This window comes from Amblyomma americanum, chromosome 6, assembly GCF_052857255.1.
Source record: "Amblyomma americanum isolate KBUSLIRL-KWMA chromosome 6, ASM5285725v1, whole genome shotgun sequence".
Classification (NCBI taxonomy): Eukaryota; Metazoa; Arthropoda; class Arachnida; order Ixodida; family Ixodidae; genus Amblyomma; species Amblyomma americanum.
In genome coordinates, this window is record NC_135502.1 from 3,752,124 (window position 1) to 3,772,893 (window position 20,770).

Sequence of the window (20,770 nt, forward strand, 5' to 3'; positions counted from 1 at the left end):
TAAACACGGGTTCTACTCGAAAACGAAGCGCCTTGGACTTACACTGGTGTAAGATTTTGTGTACGTGTGTGCACGTTTCTATTTCCTATACCGCTACCGACACACAAAACATAAAATTTTTTCTTGAGTTTCTATTATAGCTGCTGTGCTCGTAAAGGTATCTTTTTTTCGTAACTAATATAGGAAGTCTGAGCGGAGACTCTGACTATGGGACCTTATTCTATTTAAGGCTATGCCTATAGTATATAATTTAATCCGAGTAATAAAAAAAATTCATCTGGATTTTGATTAATCCATGTCGTTCTTCTCCGCCAATTTGTTTTGCCAGTGCTGCCTTGGTGAAGGCATGGCGACACGTCACATTATGAAAAATTCTACTCAAGCCACGCAGATCCCACTACGCAGGCAGAAGCCAGGAGAAAAAAAAAACGGAAATGTTTCTGGGGGCCTTTTCAGCCCGCCACATAATTCGGTGGTCACCCGGAGAACCGCGCAGGGGCACGAGTACTGAAAAAGGACAAGAAAATGACAGACTGCTGTGGAAAGTGTCTTCGCTGGCAACGAATGGTAGCCCGTTGCTGCCCGCTGCCACAGGGGGCGCCTTAATTGAGCGCGTGCTTCCTCAGGGGTGGAAACTGTCAGAAAGACTCCGGGGCGACGCGGCCTCGTATGGCAAACACGTCGACAATAAGTTTCCATGGTGCCTTAGTCAGATGGGAGCTCATGACTGCGGAGCGGCGAAGGCGAGGAAAGCTCTCTCGAAAGGCGGGGAACGCTCTCTCGAGCAGCAATTAACGCTCAGGACCGGCGTGATTACGCCAGCACCTGAAGAGCTTCCTTTTTCCTTCGCTGAATACCGCTTTTTCCTTCTCTTTTTGCACTTCTTACGGGTATGGCTGCATGCACTCATTATCTTTCCGTCAAGAGAAGGCGCAGGCAAACCACAGTCCTGCCACAAGAAAGCTAGGCACATGTAAGAATTTAATGTCAAGTAATATTAGGCAGCACTGCTCAAGGCTGTTGCATATACTATTAGTCAGCTTTGTTCTGTTCAATCGATGCTTTTTCACTGATATACTGGCTGGATAAGCTAAGAAACTGACAGCTTTAACAGGAATCTTCAAGTGAGGTTTTTTTTTTTTTAAAGCTTGCACTAATCTCACGTTTAGGAAGAACACACAACATTTATTCGTAAATTTTGTTCTTTAGCAAAATTGTATGCTGGCTAGATATTGCATAACATTTTTCTGGAAGAAATAATAGCGCAATAAAGGCACATTTACGAAAACGACGAGAAATACAAGGACATGTGTGTCATTAAGCCTGAGGAAATCATTATCATCATCGCCGGTTTTTTTTCATTTAAAAAGATGATAGGGAGAGGGATTCTGTTTATTAGAATAACATTTTGAAAATATTTCAAGCGATCTTGCGGACAGCCGTTTGTGGCCGGCCCAGCTAAACGAAGCTTGGCCATCAGCGTGGCGCTAGTGAACATTCTCAAGGTTCGGTTACTGTACACACAAATAGCCCCGAAAGCAGAAGATTGGACAACCATCACCATAGCTCAGTTGGTAGAGCACCGGACGCGAAATTCAGAGGTCGTGGGTTCGGATCCCACCGGCGGCAAGTGATTGTTTTTTCTTCTTTAAAAACAGTTATATTTGAAAGTACCATATTAATCGCCCATTGACGAACACCGCAAAATTAAGAATAAAAAACATACCCTATGCTCCTTGGTCTCGGCGAACGCTGGCTTCCGTCATGTATGTCACAACGGGCCACTCTTTGCCGGAAAAACTTCCCTTCATGCGCACAAGCTTAATAGCGTTAGGTCTGGTTTGTTTCTACGCTGATATGCACTTGTAATCACCATCATATTCATGTTTCTTTGTCTCAGCAGCTCAGATTGTGCAGTTCTAAAAATGTTCGGGAATTCTCGCATGCTCCTCGTCTTCGGCAGCTGCGGTAACGGTACCTGCAGGAAAGAAGGTATGGAACCAGTCAGAACCACGCGCGGCAGGCGAGTGCAGGAAGCCTTCGCTCAGTGTGTGAACATATTGTTTTCTTCCGTCCAGCAGTGAGATAACCAGCGGTGTTCACTGCGAAGGAGCAAAGGATGAATATTCGGGGCCATGGATGCCAGTGGTGTTAGACGTACGGCTGTCCCTTCGTACTTGCGTGCCTTGTCGTAAGAAATAAGAACTGCTCTATACCTAAATACCTGAAGCTGGTGTTCCACACAGTTAGTGTCTTAGGATTGTTCAATTTATATATAAATGATATGTTAACATCACAGACCGTGCCTCTTTGAATAACTTGATGGCCTTGGTAATCTTTACTATGCAGCCAACGCCTCTCATGAGAAGTTACACCAATTGAGCCAAGCGAACTCACTGAATTTTAATACTGAAAAGACTAAATCTATCCTTTACACTGCGAACCGAAACCGCATAATCTGTAGATTTGACCTGTAAATCGGTAGAGACACTTGTGCACTAGAGACACTGCACTTGTGCCAGAGACTGAGGTGCTACGTGTCATATTTAAAGGACATTTGATATGGAACTCGCATGAGAATTATGTTCTTGCAAAATACTCGAAAATAGTTGAGTGACTATGTAACGGCCGGCATCTCTTACCTCAAAATCTTAAACTTCAAATATATAATCGCCTTTTTTGTTCCCAATTAAATTGCTATTCTTTAGTTTAGGAGTATAGCAGCAAAGGTACATATTGCCGGGAGTCTTTTCAATCTTTGCTTGTTCATTCTTCAAAACTGCCGCCACGCGGCTTTATCGATTTGCTTGTGATGAAAGGTGCGACAATATTTACCTTCATTGATCGCATCCAGTCGTAGCCGATTCTATGCTGTTCCAGACTGTTGCGGTAACTTTGCACGCGGTGTTTGGAAAGTTCGCTATCAGCTTTAAATTGAGCACGGCCGAGAGCACCGGGCATTCTGTTCGACGACCACCGAACATGCTTGTTGCTACGCCGCCGAGTTAGTTCTTTGTCGGCGCAAGTCAGCCTAATAAAGAGTTTCGTTTGGAAGCCCCTTTCGCTGCCTTCCTGCGCGCCGTCACCAGCACGTGCTAACAGATGTCCTTCTCGCCCTCGCCCCCCGGGAGCAGCCAAAGCAGCTCGAGCCGTCCCGAAGAAGTAGATCACAAAGCCAAAGCTCCGCCCCAGCCCCGCAGGGAAACTAAAGACAGCAAGCTTTGGAAGTGAGGTTGCTCACTAGCGAAACGACGAAGATCCTCCAACGACCACGCCGTACGAATACGCCGTACCCGAAACGCCGAAGCCACACACAACCACCAGCTCGACCACGACATGATCCGACTTCGGAATGTAGCACCCACCAGAAAAGCCTCGACGACATGTCATACCAATAACTCACATGCTCAACAGAGCCGTGACCCGACGCCGAGGACCACGTGCAACGCAAGACCAAAGACATCTGACGTGGAAGTGGCTATTGACAGCCGGAACTTTACCTCTCTAGTCGACGCAGAAGCCGATTATTTGGTGATGAACGGAAAATTCATCGCGCAATAGAACAAAGTCCCAACCGCTTCGGACGGCCCACAAATTCGCACCGCAGGAGGCCACCTCATTACGCCACCGGGGTGACGCACTGCGCAAGTGACTTTCAAGGGACATAGCTCTCCTGCGACCTTCGTAGCACCACAGCAATGTTCCCGCGACGTGATAGTGGGCATCTATTTCCTTAATGAGCAACAGGTGATCATCGACCTGCGTGCCAAGCTCATCACGCTTTCGACGGACGAAGCCGTCTGTTCGATGACAACCATGCAACAGAATGTTGGCTTGAGTGTACTGGATGAACAAGTCAGCGTCCCATCCCGATCAAGCGTAATGGTCACGGTAGGTGCCATGGATGCCAAGAACATGGGAACCCTCACCGAGGGAAATACAGAATTCCTTGTAGAGCGAGGAATCGGCATCGCAAGAGGCATTGCACATTTCCGCAATGGCTGAGCTGAAGTGCTGCTGCCGAACTTCAACGAATAATACAGGCACGTTAAGAAAGGAACGACGATTCCTTTCTTCTACGAACTATCCAACGTTCGCGACGCTTTCGCCCTCTCCGATAGAGTCCCAAAAGATTCACCTAAGGAAGATCACAAGCACGTATTCGACATAAACCCAGCACTTCAACTGAACAGACAATGCTATATCCGCAATCTGCTTCGAAGCTACAGTGAGTTTTTCGCGTTATCGCCGTAGGTCCGACATACGCCGATTGCCAAGCATAGCATTACAGCCGACCAGCCCGCCTGACCTCTCCGCCAAAGCACCTACCGCGTGTCGCCGCGAGAACTACAAGCCACCCTGGACCAAGTGCAAGAACTGCTTCTTGACGACGTCATCCAGCCATTGAAGATCACATGGTCGGCACCGGTCGTTCTAGTGAGGGAGAAAGACGGTGCACTTCAATTCTGCTTCGATTACCGCCGCTTCAATAACATAACGAAGAAGGACTTCTATCCCCTACGCAGCATCGACGGCACACTAGACCGACTCGGCAACGCCAAGTATTTCTCATTGATGGACCTCAAGGGCGGCAACTGGCAACTTGAGGTAGATGAAAGATATAGTAAGAAGACCGCATTCATTACTCCGGATGGCCTCTTAGAGTTCAAGGTGATGCCATTTGGTCTTTGTTCAGCGCCAGCGACGTTTCAGCGAGTAATGGATACGATGCTGGCAGGCTTCAAGTGTCAAATTTGTCTAGTTCATTTAGATGACGTTGTTGTCTTCGCCACGAACTTTGAAGAGCCCCTAAAACGACTTTGAACAGTACTGGAGGCAATCAAGTCATCCGGTCTAACCCTGAAAGCAAAGAAAAAAATTGAAGGACACTTTGTAAATTCCAAAGTATGTTCGGCGAAAGCCTGTGCCCATTCGACTGACAATGCCATGCGCATTCACTCATTCTTCTTCTGGCGTTTGGTATCGGGGGAATCCACATTCTTGGGGCGCTTCTCCGAACCGCTTGGCGTGGAAGCATTACCGGGCCGCTTGGGAGCCATCCGACGGCTGCAGACAGGCGTCTGACGCAGGAGAGTTGCCGCGCGCGCCACTGTGCCATCACGTGATAGCTGAGAGAGTGTAAGGGGGAGAGGCCACAGCTGTTGCTATGCGCCGCTGTGCCATCACGTGATTACTGAGAGAGTGTGAGGGAGAGAGACCACAGCTGGCACCGTTCCGGGGCACGGATGGACGGACGGTCGGACGCCACGAATATGAGCCATTAAAGGCTTTCGCCTTAAAAACAGCCTACCTCCTCGCTGTACCTCTTCGCGATGTCTTCGAGGAAGAGGTTCTACAGGCTTCACACGACGAGCCGACAGCTGCACGTCTCAGGTTTTCTCGCTCCCCCCAACCCCCACCGCATTGAATACAATTATAATGGCCCCGACTTGCTGCCGATGACGCATATTATATGAGAACCTGCCCAAACTGTCAGCGATGAAAGACTTCTCCCAACCGACCAGCAGGATTTCTAAACCCTATTGACCCCTCTTTAAAACCCATCCAGCAGATCGGCATGGACTTGCTAGGTCCATTCCCGCAGTCAACGTCTGGAAATAAGTTGGCCATCATAGCGACCAACTACCTGTTCGGCTACGCCGAGGCAAAAGCCGCACTGAACTGAACAGCATCAGAAGTCGGCAAATTTTTCGTGGAGCGCATTCTTCTGCTACACGGCGCCCCCGATGTACTCATCGCGGACAGAGGAACAGCATTCACGGCAGAACTGACGCAAGCAATCCTGCGCTACAGCCAAACAAGCCACCAGAGGACAACTGCTTACCATCCGCAGGACAACGGACTGAAAGAACGCCTTAACAAAATCATTTCTGGCATGCTCTCTATGTATGTCGATGCCGAACTGAAGACCTGGGGTGTCATCTTTCCTCCATCGTTTCCCAATACAACACCGCGCTGCAGGAGGCTACACAGATGACGCCTTTTAGGCTCGTCCATGGCAGGGAGACCACGACCACGCTAAGCGCCTGCTACCCAACGTTACCGAAGAAGAAAACGTCGACGTCGCCGCCTACCTTCTGAATCTCACCGACTGCCTTGCTAAGTGTTCCAAACTTTTATTTTCTATCAATTATTACATTTTGTCTTAATGATTATTATTTAATCCCTCTCTTTATAATTATTCTTATAATTTTGAAATCAAAACTCTCATTCCTTTTCTGTTCATGAGGAAGAATTCACCGGTGTTACGCTCCCACGTGCTTTTCCTTTTTATTAACTGCGTTCAGGTGAATAGCCACCCGATTCTTGGCCGATCCCCCCGTGTGGGTATGTGCCATCTTTTGATAGGCTAATAACAACAACAACAACCTTCTGCACGCAGAAGAAACCCGAACGCTTGCCCGATTACTGATCTACGACCAGCCGCGGACCGACGTCAGACGCTACAACCTACGAATATGCAACTCGGAACACAAGCCAGCAAACAGAGTGTGTTTGGACGCCCATTCGCCGCCGCGGACTGAGCGAAAAGCTTTTGCGGTTGTATTTCGGCCCGTACAACATTCTTCGTCGGCTGGGTGAACTGGACTATTAAGTCGTCCCGAAAAAAATGACTGCATCCCAGCCACGACAACTACGACCAGAAATTGTCCATGTAGTCCGTCTCAAGCCCCATTATGCACTATAAAGAACGCTGTGTTTCCACTCTCGGTATTTATTGTGCACAGTCCGTTTTATTTGTTTCTAGCCACCTTATTTGTTTTAAAGCATCGGGTCGATGCTTCTTTGAGAGGGGAGTAATGACGGGAATCTTTAGAGTGTTTGTTCGTTGTTCAAAGCTGCCAGCACGCAGCTTTATCGTTTTTTTTTGTGATTCGAGACGCGACCACTTTTATTTCCATTGATCGCATCCAGGCGGAGCCTATTCTAAGGTGTTTCAGACAGTTGTGGTAACTTTGCACGCCGGATCTACAAGTTTTAGATCCGTCGTAGAAAGAAAGATGTAGAAAGGCGATGTAGAAGTGTAGAAAGTTCGCTGGCGGCTTTAAATTGAGCACGGCCGACAGCGGCGGGCATTCTGTTCGATGACCGCCGAGCACACTTGTTGCTACGCCGGGCGCAAGTCAGCCTAATAAAGTTTTATTCGAAAGGCCTTATCGCTGTCTTCGTGCACGCCGGAATGACATCGCACCACGTGACAATATTAATAAAAGCCTCCCTAAAAAAAGGGCTCCCTCATGTTGCAGGAGTTTCTTTGGATGCACCCACAATGCCTCTTTTTCAAATATGGAAGGTTTTAGCGTCTGTAAAATTATACAGCCACCGGTTGATAACCAGGTATAAGACACGCCTGAAGTTCAATAAAAAGGCGTTTTTATAGCTCTTTAATCCAAAACGACTGCTTGACGGACAATACTCCCCACGCAACCAGGAGTCGTATAGTTCCGTTTCTAGGACGGGCCATGGATGGAACAGCATTGAAAATCGTATAAGCAGGGTTCTAAATGAATTCTGCTCAAAAGATGTAAACCTGCACAGCATGATACTAGGCGAACTTAAGGCGTATCTGCCAATAAAGAAAAACTTAAGGCGTATCTGCTGAACATTGAATAAATGTATGTACAACCGATCACTGCTCCAGATCGAAATTGCTTAAACTTTGTAGCAGTTTATTTTCTTTTGTGTACCTCATTTCTTTTTGATTGTGACAATAATGTCATATTGTTTAAGTACATGACTTCGGCAGGTTTCTTTGCTGCCCTGTATGCCAGCAATCTTCAAGGGCGCAGGGGCCCTGCCAAGCTGTCCCCTGACAAGCGCAGGTAATGCCTGGCCTGGGTGATGCCGGGCATCACTTCACTTACTACGCGAATACATCCTCCTGTATGCTGCTGGCACCTTCCCACTTTCCGCAACGCTATGCAGGAGCGACCTCGAGGCTCTTCCATGCGTTGGAGGCATCTTCGAGCGGTATAATGGAACAAGCTTGTTCCGAAGGTCGTTATGCGGGCATAGCAGTGATCGCCATTTTCGGAGCTGTAAAGGCCTCATCAAAGTGTATCCTGCTTATTTCCTCTCTTCTTTTTTTTTCTTTTGCTCGCACAAGTGAAGTGCAGCGCTCATTAAGGGACTCGGAGATTTCTTTTTGTTATCTTAGCCGCTTATCCTCTCAAGCTGGCCGCCAAGTTTATGGAGAGTTCTATTCCGTCAGCTGCTAGAATTCAGCAGACCTGTCAGGGACTCACACATCTGCAGTTTTGTGCAGTTTTTTTGGCAGTTATCTGCTCTCTATTGCTCTATTAAGTCTCGAATTACGGCCAATTTCACCAAGAACTCCGAAACGTTTTTTCAGGCCGTCATTTTTATCGGGTGTTTCGTATCGAGTTAAGCCTTTTCTTTAGAGCTACGCCAGAAATGGCGGCGAAATAAGGAGACGCTCAATGTAGATGTTTTTGCATGAAATCGTTCTGAATTTTTGAAACAATTATAATTTCAATTTTTCCTCGGAAAAAAATGCGCAAGAAAGGAAGAACAATAACACAGGCCACAGCCGGGTGATATGTAAGATTGGTGAAATGTTTAGAGGAACCTCCAGATGGAGTAGATTTGTAATAAGGGAGTAATTACTCATTGGCATCCACTAAAGTGCAGCCATACGGCTACAAAGGAAAGCTATACAGCTTTTTCAGAAACTTCGCAGTTCAAAAAAAATTCGTCCCACACCGTTCCCACTTCGAGTTATTGATCAATTCGCTCTCGCCCTACCATAAGCTTGCCGTCCCGGTTAGCTCAGTTGGTAGAGCGACTGCTCCGGTGAAGCGGTGGTCCCGGGTTCGAACCCCGGACCAGGACGAATTTTCCTTTAACTGCGAAGTTTCTGGGAAAGCTGTATAGCTTTCCTTTGTAGCCGTATGGCTGCGCTTGGGTGGATGCCATTGAGTAATTACTCCCTTATTACAAATCTGCTCCACCTTGGGGGATTCCCCTTAACATTTGACCAACACCGTTCCCACTTCGAGTTATTGATCAATTCACTCTCGCCCTACCATAAACTTGCCGTACCGGTTAACGCAGTTGATAGAGCGACTGCTCCGCTGAACCGGTGGTCACGGATTCGAACGCCGGAGCAGGAAGACTTTTTTTTTAACTGCGAAGTTTCTGAGAAAGCTGCTTTCCTCTGTAGCCGTATGGTTGCGCTTGGGTGGATGCTAATGAATAATTAATCCCTTATTACAAATGCAAGGTTTATTGATCAGAATAGTAACTGTCGCATAACCATCCTTCCACTTACAAATAGTAATCAATATACTGGCCTCCTGTTTCTCTTATACAGTAGTTAGATAGCAGAGTACTGCATTTTTGCTTCCCCTCCTGAACTATTACGCTCGGCTGAAAGCAAAATAATTTTGGCTCTAACCCTCCTCCACCCCACCGCCCCACTCCCCCTCATAACGATCCCTTGCGTCCTGGTAGAACAAATATCTGACATAAGGGGATTCCTGCTTGGGCCATGCAGTGGTCTGCAGTATTCTGAAATAAATAATAAGAGGGGACGCAGATTTGAAATCTTATAAAGTAACCCCAAAATTAACTTTTTTTTATAATTGTTGCATCCGCCTGTCTGCTTCGTTTTTTATGCTGTCTCGAGTTGAAATCAACCGAGCAGTAATCTAAAAAAATTATTTCGTGAGCCGCGGCGGCTGTGCATTGCGAGGAAACGCTTGAACAGCGGGCGCTTTTCTCCGTTATGGTTTGCTGCCGAGATACTCCTCACCGTGTGGGGCGGTTGTACTCACAACTGTTTTGTTCGTTCTGACCTTAATTATTTTCTTTCACTCCTGAGTCTATAATGAACGTTGCGGCATTTTTTGTCGGTCGAACTTGTGAATTTGAAATTTCATTAGTGAAATTTTTTGTCACTGTAACTGCACCCATGACCTAGTGGTTTGGTCGCCCGCCTCGGTTGCCGGAGGTGCAGGTTGGAAACCCACCCACCTCCGGAGGGGTACAGGCGCTCCCAGGTTCTGGCGACCGGTTTGTTCATGGCGTGCATTACCGAGGGACGCTCCGTAGATCCCGTTATGTCCTTCGCGGACGTGCCCTGTCTCCAACAGCAGCCTGAAAAGTTTTCTATATGCGTTTCTGTGCTGTATGCGTAACTTTCTTAGTGCCGTTTAAGTGTGATATGTTTAACCCTATCAAAGGGGACGCCGCGGCCGTCAATGGCTGCCGCAGCAAATCAAATGGATGCCGGCTAACACTGCACCGTGAAAATTCGAAACCGGAATTTGTGCTTTGCGAAAAAAAAAAATCTAAGAATGTCTTGACATGTGGCTTGCCAGTAGGAGCGCAAAAAATGTTGGACCAACCTACTGCCACATTTTCTAAACTCTGGAGCCTTTTCCCAAGATTAGAAGACAATCTTTTTTTATGCAAAAGTGAAACTTTTAAGAGTAGTCATAAACTGTTTTTCAAACGCTAAAAATTTTTCGTGCAAATAACTCAAGAAACAAAAATTTACTGAAAGCCATGTGTCTCTTAAACTGAGTGTCTCTTGAAAAGCGAACATAAAGACAAATCTTTCTGACGTAGCCATGTTATCATCATTCCGTATTTGAGCACACTACTCTCTTACCTGTGGCTATACATGTACATGCTTCTAAAGCTGCTGCAAGCCGCGTTAGCTTTGGTAAAGAAGTTTTTGTTCGCGCCAACGGCAACAATCATTATATTTCTCCCGTAGTGGCCTCGTCATCGTTCGGCACTTGAGCATGAAAGTCTGTTAACTATGGCTACAGTTGTGCGTCCTTGAGGGAGTGCTGCTGTAAGTTGTATTAGGGCTAGCAAAATAATTTGTCGTTAACGCTTGCATTGGTATGACCGGAACGTGGTGATTTTAGGAGAAATGTTAAAAGTTTTGTCCACTGTTTGTTCTCGCGTCAACGGCAGAGAATGCGCATCATAACACCGTAATTGGCGCAGATTAGTTTCGCCTGAACGCTTTGCCTATTGTGTAGTACAAAAAGACACCACTAATTCTACGTATAATATTGCCGCGAATATTTGTACTCATTTTGTATTTCATTCTTCAAAGCAGCCGGTACGCGGCTCTAGCGCTTTGTGCGTGACGCACCATGCGACCAGATTTATCTCGATTGACCTTATACAGGCAGAAGGAATTCTACGTTGTTCCAGAATGTTGTGGTAACTTTGCACGCCGTATCTCGAAAGTTCGCTTTCAGCTTTAAATTGAGCACGGCCGAGAACGGCGGGCATTCTGTTCGACGGCCGCCGAGTGATTCAGTTCTTTGCGGGCGCAAGTATATGCCCAAATAAAGAGTTCCGTTTAGAAGCCATTTTCGCTGTCTTCGTTCTCTCCGGACTGCAGTCATCACTACGTAACAAAATTAGTTCTCTTCTTTTCGCAACAGGCTTGCTCCTAATTTTCTGAAGAAAGTAACCGGTCAATTTATTTTATCGTTTTTAAAACAGCGTGTACGTCGCTGAATTATGAGGGCGTATAGGACGTGTTGATACGAATGTTAGGGATGGGGGCGGTTCGTGTCAACAGCCTCCTCAGGATTGTGGCTGCACTGTAAAGCGGATGAACGGAAGAAAAAGCTTCGGCCCAGGGGAAAAGCGACAACGATGATGAATGCGTACTGCGCGCCCTCCGTCTGCATAGATCGCGGAATGTTACTGGAATCTTTCCCGACTTAAGTCGTCTTCTTATGTCGGCTTCGGGTTACGCCCCTCAGTGCGCCTGCCATGAAAACGTTGTGTGCCTTTGAACGAGTGAGTGAGTGAAGTTAGCGAAGAAGGGGAGTCAGTTAATGTGTGAGTGGAGTCGACGAGGGAAGAGTGAGAGTGTGGTAATGGAGCGGGGCGAGTCAGTGAGTCAGTAAGTGCGGAAGTGACTACAGTGAGTGCGGGACAGAGTGAGTGAGTCAGCGAGTGAGTGAGAGGGAGAGAGAGAGAGAGAGAGAGAGAGAGAGAGAGAGAGAGAGTCAGGGAGTGCGGAAGTGGCTTTAGTGAGTGAGTGCCAGAGTGAGTGAGTGAGTGAGTGAGTGATTGAGTGAGTGAGTGAGTGAGTGAATGAGGGAGGGAGGGAGGGAGGGAGGGAGAGAGGAAGGAAGGGAGGGAGAGGGGGAGGGAGCGAGCGAGCCGATGGAGAAATGTTTTTAGACAGAAACTCTCAGTACAACAGTCGCTTGGATGCGCGAAAGCCGCGACCGCACGAGCAGCCAGCAATAGCTTGCCATTCACGCTAAGACAAGCGCAACACTGGGGAAGCGGGTGAAATGCACTCATGTGGAAAACCCTACAGCCTGTGGTGTTGGTCGGCTCAGGCTTTTGTCCCGAAGCAGAGAAGGCGGTCATGGTAAATCTTGCCGCAGTCACTAGAACGCACCCGCAGCAAATCACCGGTCTTGACTGAGGTCGTGACCACGCTCACATTACAGGGTGACGAAGAACGACTCAGGAGGAAGCGCTCGCGGTAGCTGCCCTGTCCGCAACACAAAATGAGTCGTGGCGCTAACTTGCGTCATGCCGGCGAGAAAGTATTTCGCCCAGATGAGAAAAGGATCAAAGTTATCGTTTGCACCTCCGTTCATTGCTTGCCGCATATGGAAGATGCTTAGAAGAAATCGACATCGCGTTAAGCACTGTTCTCAAGTAATCTTCGTTCCGCTGAGTGCGTCGTTTTCGTGATTAAGGAGGAGCCGCATTCGGGTAGCAAAAGTTTCAGCACCTGTTTTAGGCTGGTCAAGAACTCCTGTCAAAACATTGCCTAGAGGACCGAGGCTCTACCTCTGCCATGGTTCATTTTGTTTTGCTTTGTCTAGAAATCTACCCCTCATGTCCTCTCCATACCATCCTAGTTATTGTTAAAGTACGTTAACATATCAGCAACTACACGCTTATGAATTCCATTACTATTTCTGGATTTGCCATTTCTCAGTGTGGTGTGCCGTCCATTTAAATTAAATTCTCCGATCTTTTTTCGTCAGAAGCTTTAGATACTAGAGAACACAGCTGTTTTCAAAAAAATACTAAATCAAGTAAAAAAAACAACGTAAAGGTTGTGCAACAAGTTCGAGTTATTACCCCCATGCGAAACACGTACACGGACATTACAAGCTTATGCGATTGAAGCTCTCTGTTTTCATTACCTTTGAGCTGAAATTGTTATGCGTAATATCCCATACCTCATGCATAAAGGCCTGGCCTGGCCGCGGGTATAAATTTTTATTCAAATTTCACGGAGCACTTTGAATTAAAATGTCGTAAGCCCCATGTTTTCCATTTCAGATAAAGATAGATAAAGTAAACTGAAGCATATTAAGAGAGGTTTCATTTCAGTACATATGGTTTATGGTTTTTGGGGAATTTAACGTCCCAAAGCGACTCAGGCTATGAGGGACGCCGTAGTGAAGGGCTCCGGAAATTTCGACCACCTGGGGTTCTTTTACGTGCACTGACATCGCACTGCACACGGGCCTCTAGAATTTCGCCTCCATCGAAATTCGACCGCCGCGGCCGGGATCGAGCCCGCGTCTTTCGGGCCGGCAGCCGAGCGCCATTACCACTCAGCCACCGCGGTGGCTGTTTCAGTACATATAGATTTATTGGCCTGATATACTGTACAATATATTTAATTCATATATGAAAGCAATCCAGGGCTTATTTAAGAGGCTTGAAGGGCCTTGCTCTGAAACATAGTTATTAGTAGCGATGCATGAGACAAGAAAGAAAGAACAAATAAACTAGTAACTTAGGGCTAAACTTGGCCCTTATTACCTTGGTCGATAATGCGTTAGAAGTTATTGCAAATAACGTATGCAAGACTGCTCCTTTCGCGCTCTAAACGTGCACAGGACTACGCTGTTATCGGGTCTCGTACCATACGAAACTGGGATTAGAAATTTGTTCCAGCCGACGGGAAAATGCTTCTTTTTACGTCATATGTGTATAAATAAACGACTTCGAGCTAAATTACCCACATAATTTATTCTTGACACTAATGGCAAAAAAAGAATTGCGCTTGGTTTTTATTTGTCCCAATAGGGGGTCTCTCCTCAACCTTTACATTGCAGAAAAGCAAATGTCAAAGGGGAAAAATTGGAAGCCTAGCAAAGCAGGAGCGCGTTGTAAAACGAAATTTAGGAGCCATTAGGAAGACCCGAGCACCATAGAGAGGCTTATCGGGATTAAAACAATTTAAGATTGATGGAAGAGCAACATATATAAAAGAATGCATTAAAAGCCTATGCCTCCTGGACAGGCAAGCAGGCTGTTTAGTAACGGAAACAAATACAAAAAAGCACACTGTACAAAAGAAGAAAGCTGGCCATAGATGACATGTGTAAAGTAACCTGTGAGCGCACAAAAAAGGAAGCGAAGAATTGCATGAGTAAAAGAGTGATCCAAAGATAAAACAAATCCGAGACATAATGGCCGCAGCCATGTTCAGGCTCTCTCCCGAAGAGGGAGCCCGACCGTGAACCTCTTAAGGTTTTCGTGCATCGCGAAAGGAAGCTAGATTTGCGGTGCTGAACAAAAGGAAAGATGCAAAGTCCCAGGAAGTCTGCATTCAAATACACAGGAAGGAAGTACACGTGGGAACAAGAAGAATGTAGACGACGCTCCGGAGGTCGGCTGCACTATACGCTCGCGAGAGCATCGAAGGGGCTAAAGTGGCGCCCAGCAGCAATTCGCTTCGCGATTGGTACAAGCGGCCGGACGAGCAACAGAAAGCAGCGGGGGAGGGCAGGCGATAAGGAAGGCCCCATACCAAGACCGGCAGTGGAAGTCGTGGGGCTGGGAGGAGAAAGGGCACCAGCAGGAGCACAACAAGTTGGCCGGGCATTCTGCTGGAGATGAGGCGGAAACTTCGCAGGAACGTCGACGACATCATTGCAGGGATCGTCATTTTGCTAGCCAGACATAGTACGCCAGTACGTTCCATCAGCAAAACAACCATGGCTACACGTTTCACAACGGTGCTTGTTTTCGCCGACGCGGAATGTTTGTTCGTTTCGAAGCATTTTTTTCTCGTTTCTCTGTTTACTTTTTTCGAAATGGCATCCAGGCTCAACGGCGCACCGCCTTTGGCATGTTGTCGGCACCGTGTAACAGAGGGAAGCTAAGAGGATTGCGGAACGTGGTCCCTTAAGGGCCATTCGCAGAAAGCGGTTCCTAGATGACGTCCCAAAGCGGCTGTGGCGCCATATCACGATTAAGGTAGAACGTGTTCCTTCTTAAGGTAACCTGCCATGTCCTCCAGCTATTGCTCAAATGGTCGATTGAACTTTCAAAAGGCACACTTCTGGTTTAGCCAAACCACTCACATTCCCTGCTGAATTTTCTCTCGCAGTGTTAACGGACACTTGTATGAAAGCATGGTCCCGGATATGTAGTTTATTTTTTATTCACTTCCTGGGGCAGTACCGGAAAGTAATGAGTAGTTCATAGACATTTAATGAAAATGCTTAATGTTAGTGTGCACCAAGGTGTTCTTTTCGTAAACCAGTTTCACAGCGCTGCTCCAAAGGGACTTCTGATCTAATCTTTGACATTTCCGGGCATAATTCTTAGTAGTGAAGCACATGGACAAAAATCAGACGTCTTGAACTTCCTCTCATTAAAATCTCGGGTGCATCTTGAGCTAGATTTTTGTTAAAACATACATTAGTTAGGTTACATGTTGTCCTAGATATTTTCAGATTTAAAAAATGCGACAGCACACTTAAGCTCCACCTTAATGGTATGACGTCATAACTTAATGAGTTAATTCTTAGATATGCAGAAGGTGATTCGCTATACTTTACATGTATAGATCACTGGCAGTCCCGATACCCATCCTGCCACAGTGGCACAGCGGTTAAGCCAAGCATCGCTGCCCTGCGGTGAGCCTTGTGCAATCCAGGTTGCTCTTCCCGAGCGACCAATCCTAAATACAAGTACCGCCTGCCACGGTGGCCAGTTTGCTCATTATCCGGTGCGCAGCTTGTAATGACGCCCCAAGTTCACGTGACCTAGGTGGCCCCGCTGCTTCCTAGGCTGCTCTCTGGTGACCACCTGCCAGAGCAATGCTCGTGATTTTTCGCTCACACAGCATAACGCCGCCACCGTATTTTAAGGTGAACGGGGCCTTGAACGCGCTAAAAGCCAGGTCTATCGAAACGTATACACTGCGTTAAGTATTCTTCACGCGCTGCGTAAGTTAAATCTGATTCTGATCTCTACAAAGGCTAGGAATCTGTTGAAATAGAGCTGCAACCAGAAACATCTGGCAAGGGGAATATTTAGCCAAGAAATGATAATGCTGTACAGGTGTACATGGGCCCCCAATTTCTTCAAGATACCAACATGAGTCCGTCGTAAATTGTGCTGTATTGTATTGTATTTATTTCATTTTATTGCATTGTATTGTATTGTACTTGGTTTTATGGCGCAGAAGTAACTCAGGCTATCATGCGCCAAACACATGGTATAATTTATTTAAAAAATTGGGTGTCCTCAGCGAAAGTCCTTGTCCGGACAAGGACTCCGAGGAGCCCAACAAATCAAATGTAGACCTCAGCCTTCTTCTCAGGCCTGAGAAAATGGATGAGGCTTATCACAAAATTAGTCAAAGCACAGGGTAAGAAGTTTTATAATTAATGGTTCTGTGTAAGATCGGCGCTTCTTTCAGGAAACTAAAAACAGATTAATTACCTGTGAGTGGATTATCTGCTAAAAGTAAATTGGGGTGGAAGGGAATGCGTTCATTGTAGATCCCGTTGTAAAAATAAGAACTCAGTTACTACGCATCAAATGGTGACATGGCACGAAATATGAAGCTACTTGTCATGCCCGCCACATCGACGTTTCAAACGACGTACCTGCAGACCACGTAATGGAGTCGGAAGCACCAATCAAGGTAAGCGTTCAAAGCTTCATAACTCATGATTAGCTCAAAGCAGAAAAAACGGTTTGTGCAAAAAAAAAAACAATGTTTCATCTAACAATTAGAATAGCTGTCACAAAATGTGGCCGAATCTCATTAAAAGCCACATAGGCATATTGACGCAAACACTGATATCTGGTTAATTATTAAAATAGAAAAGAGCACAAAACTTGAATTTCTTGTGATTGGTTGGGTCGGAAACACGCGGCCATAGCAGCCTGTTTATGTTACCGTGTAATAACATTTAATGCGCTAATCTTCTTTAACATTCTGGGGAAACCTAAATCAGGAAATCTGAAGCTTGCTAATTTCGAAGAGGCTTCACTGAAGCCAGAGCATAAGATGGTTACCCCGAGAAGACATATGCCAAAAAAGCTCTAGTATTTACAACGCGATGGGAAACACAGCGGTGCCAGCTCAGACTGCCTTATCCCTTCGTTCCTGCTTGTAATTTTGTTACCCAGCTCCCCTCAGAGAGCGATCCGGCGACAAAACCTCGGGCGGCAGCCGTCGCAGCGTCAAGAAACGTGCCAAATCGGAGGGCGACAAAACAAGCAGAGGCTCGGCTCTATCAATCTCCGCTCAGCGTGGACGCTCGCCAGGGGAGCAAGTAATCACGGGCCGCGGTGACCAGACCATTCATTTCCGCCACGAGAAGTGCGGATCAGCGCTCCCCGCGTAAACACGGCGCGGTCCTCGCACCAGCTTCCGCCGAATGTCTTTTGGGCCTCTGCTGCGCTCTTTGGCGTCTCTCAAATCATTCGCGCGCTACGATTCCCTATTCAGTACCTTGCGGGAAGCTGTTTGCACTTGTGGTGCACTCGTTAAGACTGAATGGAAAGCGCAAAGCGCAAGCTACTCTTTTTGTGCCGCTTAAGATGCAGAGTTCCCTTTCTGTCACTTTTTAGTGCGCTAGTACTTATAGTGGCCTTTCTCGGCACTTAGCCGCTGTGTATTTCTCTGTCTGTGTGCCTGAAGCCGGTTTTGTGACAGGCTGCTCACCGCGTCAGGCGGCAGCTCAATTAATCCTGAGAGGCTGCTCGTGAAGGGCAACCTGGATCGCAACCGAACACAAGCAGCGCAAGCCCCAGTCATCACAGCGCCTACCACAGACGGGCAGTGGCGCATCGCTTGACCGCTGCACCACTGCACCCGCATTGGTAGGAAGGTCACCGGGGATCTATGAATGCAGTGAATCACCAAATCCGCATATGTGGACATTAACCCATTATCGCTATCCGAACAACTGCCATCCGTGAACACTGGATCTGAACACCGGAACCGAAGGGAAAACCGAACTGCCAGCGCGCCTAATTCGGGTTTAGCCTAACTACGCAAATTGACCATCATTTTTTGAAGACCATTTCCTGTGATATATTTTGTTTCGTAATACACGAGCCCAGGAAAAATACACAATCCAAAATGCTAATACACCTCGCAGAAAGCAAAGTTACGACCTCGGCAACTAAAATAAAGCTGTCCAGGGTCCAGAGAAAGCAAAACGAAAAAAAAAGAAACGTCTGTGCGGGAAAACAAAAGTGGTGGTCGGTATAAGTTCATGAGCGCATAAAGAACTCAGTCGATGCACAGAAAGACTGCATCGTCTGCACTTTGCTTTCAAACAGTTTCTCAAACAACATGATCATCAATATAGCATTAACGACAATCCCAATGACAATATGCAATATGACCTGGAAATCATGGGCTGTATGATATAGCTGCAGGTGTGTACCATTATTATGCTGCCTAGATTTTACCACCTGCCACTAAACTAACAAGAACTTCTCACCAAGTTTGTTTTCACTACAAATATATTTGCTCTTTCAATATTATTTAGCCTAATGAGTAATTCACAACACGATCATTGAAAACCACGGAACAAAGGAACATACACTCGCTTCTAAAGTCTAAAGAGTAAGTTAAATTGTTGGGGCGCTTAGCGGTGCGCAATTTCATGATATTCCTCGCAAAGAAAAACACGCAACGGTTTGCACAAATAAAACGAAGCCTTAATAAAAAAACAACCCTCCTTTCGAGACTACGTGCCGCAAACACTCATATTTTCCATCCGAAAAGATTGGTGTTTTCTTATTTGCGAATTTTTCTGGACCGTAATCTGGGCGCCTGAAATATGCATTGTTGAAAACAAATCAAAACAAAGATAAAGAAAACCTCGGCCAGAGGTTCTGCACTCACCATCATCTAAAAGCAAACTGTACAAGGAAAAGTATCGTGAGAAGACCGAGGGCGTGAGTAATTTGAATAACCGGAATGCCTACCTATGCCTCGATTCCCGTCATCAATAAAAGGCGGGGCGCGACGGACAAGACCCAAACGCGCAATGAAAGCATGCTAACTCACCTAACCAGTAAAGAAAAATAACTCTCACGCACAATGCCTTTTTAAATCCAAACCTTGTTCTTTAAACGCGGAGAGGTTTCGTTACTCCCGCGATGCGCTGTTTGTTTCGCTTTCCTCTGGCAGTGCCCCGCTGGCAGAGCCCCGGAATGCGCGGGGATTTCTTTTGACAAATGAGCCTAGCCGTAGTCCCTCGCACGGTCCCCCAAGGATGCAGCCGAAATTTAAGAGCCCGGCTGCTGATGAGAAAACCCCTTTTCCAGAAGATAAATCCACTGCACGGGTTCCATGCTTATAATATTTGAGAGTCTTTCAGTCACCCGGGCGCTTACTACGGAGGTCTAATTTTTCCCCGATCTGTCGCTAAAACGCTTGTGTTAATCCAAGCACAGATGACTGCCATTGCGGCCGTAGCAGACGCCCAAATTGCACCGCGTGACCGTTTTCAGCCCTGTGTTGCGTCATGGCGTGCATGTTGAAGCGTAATTCTGCTTTCCTTGTGTCACTTTTCCGTAGGCCCGTTATACTTGGTGGTGCGGACTGGGACACGTTTCTTTGTTTCTTTTTTTTAATCGCTACATAATTTGTTTCACTTCTCCCTGGCCCAACAGATCTTCATCCTCAATGCTCTCACCAGAGCCGGTCATTGTATACCTGCGCTCTATGTTCAAATTACACAGTTTTAAAGGATTGCCTTTTCTTCTTCACTGACGATGACGTTGACGTATTATGGACTAAGTTCATATCTTGGTGTCACCGCTGCTTAGAATACTTTATCCCAGAAAAGCTGAAAAGGAGATTGGTCGAGGGAGCCCTAGTATAAGCAGAGATCTGCTCCAGATAAAACGTAGGTTTCAGCAGAGTTAGTTCTTGGTCTAGTTGGTATTCCTGATTCAAGCTCATAGTTTTTCAGCGCAACGGCACACAGCCAAAGAAAGGGAGAAGGAAGAGAAGAAGGACGAACACAGCGCTGACTGACAACTGTTTATTCAGAGACGCGCACGCAGCTTAAATACTCTCAGACCAGCGCAGGCGCACACCGTGAAATGGAAGAAAAGAAAAATAGGAAAAAAGAATCTCATCACATCTTTATCGAAAAAAACTTTGAAAGCAACGCCTTTTCTGCATTATGCAAAATGACCGAAATATCGCTGACACATTATGACCCAGCTCTTTGAATAAAGTATGCCTCTATCGTTTCACAGGTTGTTTTAGCTTGCTTTTGCTCTGAATCCTCTCTCCCGAAAACACCGGTCTGCAAGCCTTGCAAGTTGCGCAGTGCTCGACAAGGTTAGCACCTTCCCTATTCCTTAGGTCTCTTGCGTGCTCCCTGAGCCGGTCGCTGACGCAGCGTCCCGTTTGCCCTATGTACGACCTGCCACACGTCAAGGGAATTCCGTACACAACGCCTGTGACGCATTCCGCAAAGCGGTTCCC

The 20,770-nt window shown here is 46.7% G+C and overlaps 1 non-coding gene across 1 annotated transcript; it reads left to right on the top strand.

Moving 5' to 3' along the window:
* Window positions 1–8,800: 8,800 nt before the first annotated feature.
* On the top strand, window positions 8,801–8,874 carry TRNAT-GGU (transfer RNA threonine (anticodon GGU)). The gene has a single exon. It is a non-coding gene; the product is annotated as a tRNA-Thr (tRNA).
* Window positions 8,875–20,770: the final 11,896 nt, after the last annotated feature.